General features: G+C 33.8%; 1 protein-coding gene across 1 annotated transcript in view; it reads left to right on the plus strand.

Moving 5' to 3' along the window:
• eEF2 (eukaryotic translation elongation factor 2) overlaps window positions 1–12,817 on the plus strand; it is a 171,230-nt gene that overhangs the window by 112,894 nt on the left and 45,519 nt on the right. The window lies entirely within an intron of this gene.

The following is a 12,817-nucleotide window of genomic DNA, read 5'->3' on the forward strand; positions in this document are numbered from 1 at the left end:
TGTAGTGTTGTAAAGTTCACCAGAACAATTTGTAATTTTGTAATCTGTTTAAAGACATAACTGGTACTGATTATTTTCACTCTTGGTAAATGACGACATTAGAAATACCAGTTTGTGTATCAGTATGTAGATTATAAAACAGTTATAATAAATTTCTCCTATTGACTTTGGTTATTTCTGCTGTGGCTCGTTTTTATTCTCTATAGTATATTCTTTTTTTGTGATTTTATTGTTTTTAGTTCGTTAATAATTTAATTATATTTAGCTTTCTATGATCGTCAGTTATCTGATATGGTTATAAAGTTTTAGAGTTTTTAATTATTAAAAATAACAACCTCATCTATGTGATGTGTATGGATCTTTAGACCCAAATAACAGAAAGTCTACTTTTTTATTAATCTCTTAGCATTCTACAATCTGCCCAATGGGCAATAAGTATTTGATGGGATTTGATGTTATACAATGATATGTAGCTTCAATAATTTATCTCTTATACAAACTTATAGACTAGTATTATACTTAATATAATTACTATTCTATGCTATTCTAAAAACTATTCTGTGTCTATTAATCAGGTTGGATGGTAGTAAACGTTTTAACCTAGGGGTTTCACTGACATCGCGCACATTTAATTGTATGGCGAGTGCATTCGAGTGCACTGACACCCCTTCAGAGTACTTTACACTGGCTTTTTAGATCACACTCTTTCTGGTTTCAAGGGGGATATTACGGTGAATAAGGTTGTTACTGGCATAATTAGGAGCATCAACGATATCATTTCTGTAGCACTTTATTTTGGAATCTCTGAAGGATAGGTATGTTGGATTTGCTAGTAGTATTCCATAGTTCGATACCATACGTTCGTATAGAATTAAGCATTGATTTATACAGTAATATCTTACTATCTGAATAAAATTTCGATTTACGCCCTATAAGCATAATACGTTGTTTACGCTTTATTCGCATATATTTTTTTTTCAATTTAAGCGTCGATCCAGAAGAATTCATATATATTTAACATCATATGCTTGCAAGAGTTCATGATTATTAATATTTACTGGAGAACAAGTCCTTCTACGCAGAGTAAACTTCAGGTAAGTAGATTTTGTTTCATTCGTCTTGATATGCCATGTTTTCAACCACAAATGGATTTTGGTGAGATGAAGTTGTAGGTTTCTTGTGGCTGATCTTTGTGAGATGATAAAATGGCCGTATCGTTAACATGCGTTGCTATAGTAGTGGTGTTTGAGGTCGGGCGTTAGCTGTATATAGGAGAAATAACAATGGCCTTGACACTGCCCTGCGGAACACCAATAAAATATCTTTCTCTCACACAATCTTTTTCAATTTAACATGAAGTGCAATATGGCTTTATCAAAAGCTTGAGATAGATCGAAAAACACAGGCTAGCAATATTTTTTATCTTTTAAGTTTTTATTTATTTGATCGACCAATCTATGAACTTGCTCTATTCCGTGTTTGTTACGGAAACCGAATTGAACTACATTGATGATTGAATGAATAATATTTCTTTCTTCTGTTATTACTCGAAAATCTTGGATATTACAGGTAACAGACTTATAGGACGATAGGAGAAAACGTGTTCTGATTTTTTCACTGGTTTGAGTATCATGATGATTTGGGCCACTTTGTAAACATTAGGGATGTAGTTTGGACATAATATGACATTAAATATAAATGTTATCAACTTGAATCACTTTTCTGAGAGTTTCTTGTAAGATTGTTTCAGTTATTAACAGGTCAATTGAAAAGTTCCTGACCTGACACATAGATAGCGCTACTCGAATTAAATCCATATGTTTTTTAGTTAGCCCTAACCCTCAAAAGATGCGTGTATAAATTAAAAAGCTGTCGGATCATTAGTTTGTGAATTATAGAATTTTGATTGAAGCAACTTTTGTTATTGTGAAAAAAATTGATAAAGAAGAATTTCGCGTGTTGATAAAATATTGCTTTTTGAAGGGAAAAATTACAGTTGAAGCAAAAACTTGGCTTGATGCCGAGTTTCCGGACACTGCCCCAGGAATATCAACAATCAAGGATTGCTATGCTAAGTTTGACCGTAAATTGAAACTGTAAAATGAAATAGCAGACACTCTAAATATATCAACTGAACCTGTACATCATATCATTCACGAATATTTGGGTATGAGAAAGCTCTGTGCAAAGTGGGTGCCGTGCGAGTTCACTTTTGACCAAAAACAACGACGAGTTGATGATTCGGAGGAGTGTTTGAAGATGATCAAGCGTAATAAACTCGTCAAAGTTTTTACGTCGATATGTGACAATGAATGAAACATGGCTCCATCATTTTATTCCGAAGTCCAATCGACAGTCATCCGAGTGGACTACACACGATGAACTCGTTACAAAGCATGGGAAAACGCAAAAGTCGGTTGGCAAGTTTATGGCGTCTGTATTTTGAGATGCGCATGGAATAATTTTCATTAACTACCTTGAAAAACGAAGAACCGTCAACAGCGACTATTACATAGCGTTATTGGACCGTTTGAAGGACGAAATCGCCGAAAAACGGCCTTACTTGAAGAAAAAGAAAGTGCTGCTTCACAAAGACAATGCACCGTGTCACAAGTCAGTGAAAACGCTGGCAAAAATCCATGAATTGGGTTTCCAATTGCTTCCTTATCCACCGTATTCTCCAGATCTGGCCCCCACTGCTCACTGGGAAGACATTTTCGTCCAATGAAGAGGTGATGAATCTGATGCCTATTTTGAAGCAAAGGACAAATCGTACTACAAAAATGGTATCGAAAAGTTGGAGGGTCGCTAGAATTAGTGTATCACCCTTGAAGGGAATTATGTTGAATAAAAAAATAATTTTGCCAAAAAATTTGTTTTACTATAGTAGGCCGGGGACTTTTCAATTGACCTGTTAGATCGATTTAAAATGGAATGTTAAAAGGGTCAGTTGAATTGTTTTCCTCATCTATGGATATTTAAGACTTCAGTGAGAAGGTATATTTAAAAATAAAAGAAACTAAAGCAAGTGGTATTTAATCTACACGTGCGATACACAACAAGTAGAAAATCTCACAGCCCACCTTATGATAATAACGTGTATTTAATTGAATTGAATTATAAAAAAATATTAGGTAATTCGATTATGTGTACATAATACATTTTTTGTTGTTCAAACTTTTGTAATCTAGATATGGGGATGCCAGAAATAATATAAATATAATACAATAATTCCAAAGTCCTAAGAAGTATTTTTATCTAAACGTCTAAAAAAATATTCAGGAACTTAGGGATTCAAAAGATAAGGACAGATTCATGGAGTGAAGTGTTAACATGGGAAGACGTCGAAGTATTGCAACTTTTGGATTAGAACGGATGAAGACTCATAAGAATGAAATAAAATTTCCTAATCTGATTAGCCTGAAATTGAGAAAAGTAACTTTGATTAGTACACATGACAGCCTAAAAACAGAGGGTAAGATTTCGAATAGTAGAAGATGAATGATTCAGAGGTTGACTGGTTAGAAATGTGGCTTTCAGTGCAGAAATATTACTATAAAAAATTAAACTACTTCAATAAAAAACTCATTATATGTGGAATTTTGAATAAGCGTTTAACAAAGTTCATTGGAAAATATTGTCAAAATAATTAGTATTCTAAAACATTTTAGTATTTGTTCAAGTATAGTAGTAGTATTGAAGGGTTTTATTTAATAGTAAAGAGTTGAAAGAGCTTGAAATTTTCTATTTATATTTAGTATGAAATTTACAAAAATGATTGCTTTGATTAGTTAACATGACAATCTAATTAAGGTAAGTCTATGAATTATTCAAGGGTAAAGTGGTTACAAACTAAGGGGATGTCAATATAGAAATGTTACGACATTTATATCAGAATAGGTTTTTATGTACGCCTGCAGAACTGTCACACAAAATATTGAATTTTCGGTTATTATAATATTCTAAAAGCACTGAATGTTAGCGGCACCTTAAAAATAAATTTAATAATCACCAGGTGTACCGGAAATTCATTACTGGCTTTTATAACAGATTTCGCTAGACTTAAGTATGCGATGTTATGATTTGACAAATGTATCATTCTGTTCTAATATCTTTCTTATATCAAGCTTCAAAGCTTTATATATTAAATTTTGCTTATACCGCTTTGAAAATGTCAAGTTTTATGCCTGAAAATATTCAGCTTATTTAATCAATTGAAAAAAGTGGTTAAAAGTCATCGTTTTCTAGTAGAAACTTACGGTGAGTATGCTATAACGTTAAAAATATATGAGGCATGGTGTTATTAATATACTAAAAAGTGGTGATTTCGCTGTGCAAGACAAAGAATGTTCTGGTAGACCGAAATAGCTTGAAGATGCGAAACTGCAAGAGTTATTGGATGAAGATCCAACCCAAACTCAAAAACAATTGCTAAAAATGTAACCCAAGAAAGGATTAGCGACCGATTACGAGCAGTGGGGAAAATGGGAATATGGGTGCTACATCAATTTGATGACAGGCACATGAAAAATCGAAACATCGTCTGTGAAATTCTGCTATAAACATGATGAAAAATGGATTTATTTTGATAACTCTAAGCGCAAAATATGATGGTTATTATTTGGCGAAGCCGGCCGATCGACTCCAAAGCCAAATCGTTTTAGTCACCAGACAATGCTCTGTGTTAATTGGGACCAGCGTGGTGTGCTGTATTACGAGCTGTTGAAACCTAATGAAACAGTTAATAGTGATCGATGCCGACAACAAATAATCAATTTCAACCATACATTGATCAAAAAACGTTTAGAATGAGCCCGAAGATACGGTAAAGTGATTTTACAGCACGAAAAGGTGCTATCTCATAAAGCAAAACCAGCCAAGGAAGCGTTGAAAACACTTTCGATGGGACATATTATCGCATATGCCGTACTCTCCGGACTTTGCCCCGTCGGACTATTAAGGCATCAATGGGGACACTCGCTTACAAAGCAGCACCCATAAATTGTCTGAAAGACGAACAAGATGTATAGAATCAAATGGTCAATACTTTGAATAAATAAATTTTTCTGTTTTCTGAAAATTATGTATTAAAAAACGGCTTTCCACAGATCTGGTTATTTAGTGAACAAAAAATTAAAATAATTAAAAACAGAACGATACTTGTGGCAGAAATTTTAAAATATTAGGTGCTTACCTATATTCCGACCATTTGTTCATTTAAAAAGGGATACATTGTGAAACATGTGTACAATAAACAAAATGTTTCTCTATCTGTAGGTTATTCAAAATATTTTCCATACGTTTCTAGAGTTTTTTCCCACTTTTCTAACAAGATGGCGAAAGGACGAGCGTTGGTTTGACATCCATCGTATTCTCCAGATCTGGCCCCCATCGACTATTTCCTGTTCTCAGATCTCAAAAGAATGCTCGCTGGGAAGAAATTTTCGTCGAATGAAGAGGTGATCGACGAATCTGAGGCCTACTTTGAAGCAAAGGACAAATCGTACTACAAAAATGGTATCGAAAAGTTGGAGGGTCGCAAAAACCAATCTATCACCCTTGAATGGAATTATGTTGAATAAAAAAACTAATTTTTCCAAAAAAATTTGTTTTACTATGGTAGGCTGGGGACTTTTCAATTGACCTGTTATACTGTTGCAACTTGAAGTGTGAAAATGAATCGATTATAGGATCGTTGGCAAATCAATATCGTTCTTTTGACATGGTATCTCTATGTTGGCAGAAAAATGGTAAAAGTTGTAGAAAATGGTGGGAAATAGTTTAATTAATATATTTTGTACCAATTATTCTCAATAAAAGCTTGTTTGTAGTGAAAAAATTAACATAGTAGATGCAAGCACCTATGATTTTCAATGCGTGATCAAGCTTCAAGTGTTTGAATTTTTGATTTACATTATATCAACTTAACATTTTTTCATGAAAACAGAAGACATAAATCTTATTAAGCTTATTTTAATGTACCATTTATATATTAATTTTCTCCAAGATATATATCAAGTGTGACACGTTTATGATTTATTTATATATTTCGTAATGGAGCTTGTACAAACGTCGATACGCTAGATTTGTTTTAATCTGCAATGTATGCCTATTATTTTCTTGTTTTGCGGTTTCTTTATTAATGTTTCATTTAGGTTTTGAACGTTAAACGGTTTTTAAGTGATTGACGTGTGTTTGCTGTGATAGATAAAACAATTTATTGTAGCGTAATTGGAGTCGTTATTATGTAGTTTTGATATTTTCATGTCATATTAATAAAAAAAAACCTTTTAGTGGCCTATATGGGAATATAACCTATTAAGTCGTAGGTGAAGAGGGAACCGTGTTGTCCGAATTATATATTTGTTCAGTTTATTTGTGTTCTTTGTATTATATTAGGATATGCTGTTTAGAATTTTGATCATTTTTAATTTCGTTTTGGCGGAATGTTTAATACATCCAAATATGGTTAAGCAGTTTTTTGTGAAAAACAATTTATATTATAATATTGTTCTTACGTGTTATTCAAAAAGAGGTGAGTTTTATTTAGACAGGCAACTAACAGGTCAACTGAAAAGTCCCCGGCCTACCATAGTAAAACACATTTTTTTTGGCAAAGTTAGATTTTTTTATTTAACATAATTCCTTTCAAGTGTAATACACTGATTATAGCGACACTCCGACTTTTCGATACCATTTTTGTAGTACGATTTGTTCTTTGCTTCAAAATAGGCCTCAGTTTCGGCAATCACCTCTTCATTCGACGAAAATTTCTTCCCAACGAGTAGATCATAGCTTCTTTTGTTCTTTTGATATCTGAGAACAGGAAATAGTCGCTGGGGGCTCAAAATCATTTTGTGGATTTTTTTCAATGTTTTCGTCGGTAATAACCTCTTTTGGGCGTCCAATGCGTTCACCGTCTTCGATGCTCATTTCACCACGTCCAAACTGAGCATACCAATCCTTGATGGTTGATTTTCCTGGGGCAGTGTCCGGAAACTCGATATCAAGCCATCAAGCTTTTGCCTTAACTGTATTTTTTCCCTTTAAAAAGCAATATTTTATCAACACGTGCAATTCCTTTTTATCCATTTTTTTCACAATAACAAAAGTTGCTTCACTCAAAGTGCTATAATTCACAAATGATCCGACAGCTGTCAAATTTATACACGCATCTTTTGAGGGTGAGGGCTAATTAAAAAACATATGAATTTAATTCTAGTAGCGCCATCTATGTGTCAGGCCGGGGACTTTTCAATTGACCTGTTATGTTTTGGATAGATATGAATAAATTTTACATAACTGCTTTCTTAAAACAAAACTGAAACAAAATTGATTTTACGTATCGGATTTAACAATAGTCGATAAATAACAAATATTTATAATTTCTTGATAAGAATGATTAGAAATGTGAATTGATTTTGATGAATGTACAATAGATGGCGTTAGTGTTTTACTGTGTCTTTAGTGTTTGTTATGTTTTATGAGTGAGGCAGTCAGGTGCTCATCTATCCTGTTGTCCCAAGTTACGAGAAAAATGTTTCGTTTTCGTAAACGGATCAAATAAATTAGAAAAATCAGACATAAAAAAGTTTATTGATACCAAAACAAATCGATTTAGAGAAATGCTGTGAACTAAATAGAGATGTTAGACAAAAAGGGTAATAAGATGACTAATGTGATGTAAGACTGCAGGTGTCAACCAACTGATGGTACAAATGATCCAGGCCGGTGTTTCAAAGGCTTCACTTTCTGTTCATACAAATTTAGCGACCGGAGAAAGTACCGTCAGCATGGATGAAATTAATAATTGTTACACACTATACATAATATAAAACAAAGTCCCAAGCCGCTTCTGTCTGTTCGCTATATGACTGTCACCAATATGCAGAGTGATTCTTAAGGAAAAAAATTAAATCGGTTGATATGATGACTGATGAAAATACCGGAAAAGCTCAGGGTAACTTGCAGCTTTCACCGCAAACGCTACCTAATCTCTTTTTGGGATATAATAAAACAATATATAGGGGGATAGGTTATATCCTATATCTTTTAAGGATAAAACTGACTGACATTTGACGGATACAGTGTTAATCCTTATTAACTTAAATACTTTAGTAACCTTAAGTATTTCATTCACATATGCAGACCAATGACTGATTCGTTTGACGCCTTGATCTAAACATAACATGTTCAGTGGAAATGGTTAAGGGGTAAACGCTTATGAAGAAAAGTGGCGCGACATAAATGTTAGAATTTCCATCTAATTATCAGTCAATTTTGTTTAACAAGTTTATCAATATAATAAAGGGGAGAAATTATATGTACAGGGTGGAATATTTTGTGAATGTACAGTGTAAGATACTTTGCATCTGAAGGAAAACGACGACATGTTTAAGAATCAACTTAAATTATTCTTTACATAATTATTAATTATCACACTTTTAATTATCAAATAGCTGTTAGTAACACAGTGCTGTTACACTTTAAAACGTTCTGAAATTACTGTATTGTCAAGGTCACAGAAGCAGCTCAAACTTTGCATTACCAAACGCTTAGGAAGAAATACCGGTAGCTTGGTGAACCTTTAGTATATCTGAAAATGTTTTTACTTTCTGCTATCAAGGTTTATTACTTTGCCCGAAATGTCTGCATCATTAATAGTTAAATCTTAGAAATTAGCGTATCTAAATGTTCCGAAATAATGCATATGTGTTTCGAGTATTTTTGTTGTCGTAAATAAATCTAAAATCTAAAACTATTGGCTGTAAATGAGCCTAAATCGCTGGAGATAAATTTAATTAATTAATTGCTGTATCAATCCTCCGAAATGATAGGATTGGACTTTTCAGCATATTTCGTATCATAACTCTCTCAGTGAGTATTTCTGTTTTTGTTTTTAAATCCTTATATTGGTGGACTATATTGAACTCGTGACTTAAAAATTGTTTAAAATTGCCTTCCAAGTTTAAAATAAAATCCCGTGAGTATAGCTTTAATGTGCTTTTAACACACTGTCTATATAAACTAATGTATATGTAAAGCGATAGTGGATTGAGATGGTAACCATTCAACCGGAAAAAAAATAGTGGTTTCATACCGATACATAAAGGCATCCCAGTGGTATGGAGTTAATTTGTTGGAAGGCAAATATATATCTGCAGGTTTGACAGCTTAGGAACAGACTAAACAAATGAAATTAAATGTTAACAATTTGAGTGTTATTTCTATGTTTAAAATCTTTGAACACAAGAAGTTCACTCACAATATTGAAATAAAGTATCACTTTATTAAGGAACTATGTCTAAAAAAATAGTTAATTAGTTAATAATAACTAGTAAAGAGCGTTGTAGACTAGCTGAGGTGACTGTTCAAAAATATCAAAAGACAGTAATGTAAATAAAAGTTTCTCTGTTGTTTGTTTCAAAGCCAAAAGTGGTGTTGTTATTGCTGTCTCGTCCCGAATCAAAAGTAGTTCGTAACAGCATCTAATGTTAGAACAGATAAGTAAAATATAGTGCCTATTAGCGCATACGATTAAACTGTTAATAAACTCATATATGATAACGTCCTCTAGAAAACATTCTTAGTTCCGAGCGACTCATAATAACAAAAGGCAGGAAAGCAGTGTCCAGTAATGCACAACATTGATCTATACAATATTTCAAAGGAAGCAAACTGATTTTTAAAATTAATTTTCATTGTTGATGCCTAATTAATATATTTATATTTTTAGATAATATTCAACTGATAAAAGAACTAACAGTAAAGAAAAACGCCCTATTAGTAGTAAACAATATAGAAAAAATAGATTCTTTAAAAACGAACGTTTTCAATTTTAACAGACTTGGAATTGTAATGGATCTCGAATGTGAAAAGTCAACAGAAATTCTTCATAATGTAAGTTTAAGTTAAAATGTTAATACTAATACAGAACAAGCAATTTTTTTAATACAGCTTAATGTACATATTAATAAAAATTAACAGGTCAATTGAAAAGTCCCCGGCCTACCGTAGTAAAACACATTGTTTTGGCAATTTTTTTTTTATTCAACATAATTCCCTTCAAGGGTGATACACGATTATAGCGTCCGAATTTTCGATGCCATTTTTTGTAGTACGCATTCTTTTGAGATTTGAAAACAGGAAATAGTCGCTGGATGTCAGATCTGGAGAACACTGTGGGTGAGAAATCAATTCGAAGCCCAATTCGTGGATTTTTGTCATCGTTTTCCCTGATTTGTGACAGGGTGCATTGTTTTGGCAAAGCAGTACATTCTTTTTCTTCAAATGCGGCCGTTTTTCGCCGATTTCATCCTTCAAACTGTCCAATAATGCTATGTAATAGTTGCTGTTGATGGTCCTTCCTTTTTCAAGGTAGTCAATGAAAATTATTCCATGCGCATCCCAAAATACAGACGCCATAACTTTGTCAGACGACTGTTGCGTTTTCCCACGCTTTGCAGCGGGTTCGTCGTCTGCAGTTTACTCGGATGACTGTCGATTGGACTTCGGAGTAAAATGATGGAGCTATGTTTCATTCATTGTTACATATCGACCGAAAAACTCGAGTTTATTACGCTTGATCATCTTCAAACACAGCTCCGAATCATCAATTCGTCGTTGTTTTTGGTCAGAAGTGAGCTTGTGTAGCACCCAGTTTGCACAGAGCTTTCTCATACCCAAATATTCGTGAATGATATGATGTACACGTTCAATTGATATCTTTAGAGTGTCTGCTGTTTCATTCAATTTCAATTTACGGTCATTCATCAAAATCATTTTGTGGATTTTTTAAATGTTTGGGTCGGTAACAACCTCTTTTGGGCGTCCACTGCGTTCACCGTCTTCGGTGCTCATTTCACCACGTCTAAACCTAACATACCAATGATATAACTTGATGGTTGATTTTCCTAAGGCAGTGCCCGGAATCAAGTCAAGTTTTTGCTTTAACTGTATTTTTACCCTTCAAAAATTTACCCTTTTTATGCATTTTTTAACAATAACAAAAATTGCTTGACTCAAAATGCTATAATTCGCAAACTAATGATCCGACAGCTGTCAAATTTATACACGCATCTTTTGAGAGGGCTAACTAAAAATTGTATGGATTTAATTCTAGTAGCGCCATCTATGTGTCAGGTCGGGTACTTTTTAATTGACCTGTTATAGTTAAGTGGATTTTCTAAAATAAGTTATGTTTTGTTTTTAGTGTAGAAATTGGCCGCATTTTGGTGACACAAAATTTTGGTTGATATTTTATGCCTCAAGCGATTATTTAAACCATTTTATTCAAGTAGATTTGGGAGTAAATTCAGAAGTAAAATTGGCGTTTCCAAGAAATGCAACTGCGTTAGCTACGAATACATCTGATGAATTAATTATACAAGATTTATATAATCAGGCTTATGATAAAGGAGGCGTTTTAAAGACTACTACAGTAGGGTATTACGATATTCGCGATGGTTATGTTGTAACAGACTTTAGGAACAAATATATGGATCGAAGAAATTTAACAGGAGTTAATTTAAAAGGCCTTATTGTTGTAAGTTTTATGAGCTAGTGAAATAGTAAATAATATTATTGATTATACAAGGTTTTGGACGTGAGCAGCCCATTTTTTAAATTGGTTTTAGTTTAGAGATATTCAATAAATTCATTATTTTTGACTATTAATGACCATTTATTGGATCTGCTTCACACATTAGGATTCAGTAGTAATCGATAGTAGTAATATAATTGTTATAATACCTTCGTGCTAAAATCGTTTCAGGTTTTTGAACAGGTTTCAAAATTGGTTCAAAATCTTAGTGCGCTTACACTTTGCTTAGTTCCACTGTTTGCCACAATGACTTTCAGCGTTTGGCGATGAACAGAATGCAGTTACAGGAAACGCAGATCCAGTTGAACCAAAAACTTGGCTTGATGCCGAGTTTCCGGACACTGCCCTAGGAAAATCAACCATCAAAGATTGGTCTGCTAAGTTTAGACGTGGTGAAATGAGCACCGAAGACGGTGAACGAGTGGATGCTCAAAAGACATTGTTACCGACGAAAACTTTTAAAAAATCAAAAGTGATTTTGAATGACCGTAAATTGAAACTGAATGAAATAGCAGACACTCTAAAGGTGTCAATTGAACGTGTTCATACATCATATCATTTAGGAATATTTGGGTATGAGAAAGTTATGTGCAAAGTGGGCTCCGCGCGAGCTCACTTTTGGCCAAAAACAACTACGAGTTGATAATTCTGAGCAGTGTTTGAAAATGATCAAGCGTAATAATACCGGAGTTTTTGCATCGATATGTGATAATGAATGAAACATGGCTCCATAATTTCACTCGGAAGTCCAATTGACAGTCATCCAAGTGGACTGCACATGATGACCCGCTCCAAAGCGTGGCAAAACCCAACAGTTGGCTGGCAAGGTTATGGCGTCTGTATTTTGGGATGCGCATGGAATAATTTTCATTGACTACTTTGAAAAAGGAAGGACCATCAACAGCGACTATTACATAGCATTATTGGGCCGTTTCAAGGACAAAATCGCCGAAAAACGGCCGCATTTGAAGAAAAAGGAAGAGCTGCTTCACCAAGAGAATGCACCGTGTCACAAATCAGTGAAAACGAGAGCAAAAATCCATCCATCCATCGTATTCTCCTGATCTGGCTCCCAGGGACTATTTCTTGTTCTCAGATCTCAAAAGAATGCTCGCTGGGAAGACATTTTCGTCAAATGAAGAGGTGATCGCCGAAACTGAGGCCTATTTTGAGGTAAAGGAGAAATCGTACTACAAAAATATTATCGAAAAGTTG

The sequence above is a fragment of the Rhynchophorus ferrugineus genome, unplaced genomic scaffold, assembly GCF_030347505.1.
Source record: "Rhynchophorus ferrugineus isolate W39M unplaced genomic scaffold, kcgeb_rfMv2 rfM8, whole genome shotgun sequence".
Lineage (NCBI taxonomy): Eukaryota > Metazoa > Arthropoda > Insecta > Coleoptera > Curculionidae > Rhynchophorus > Rhynchophorus ferrugineus.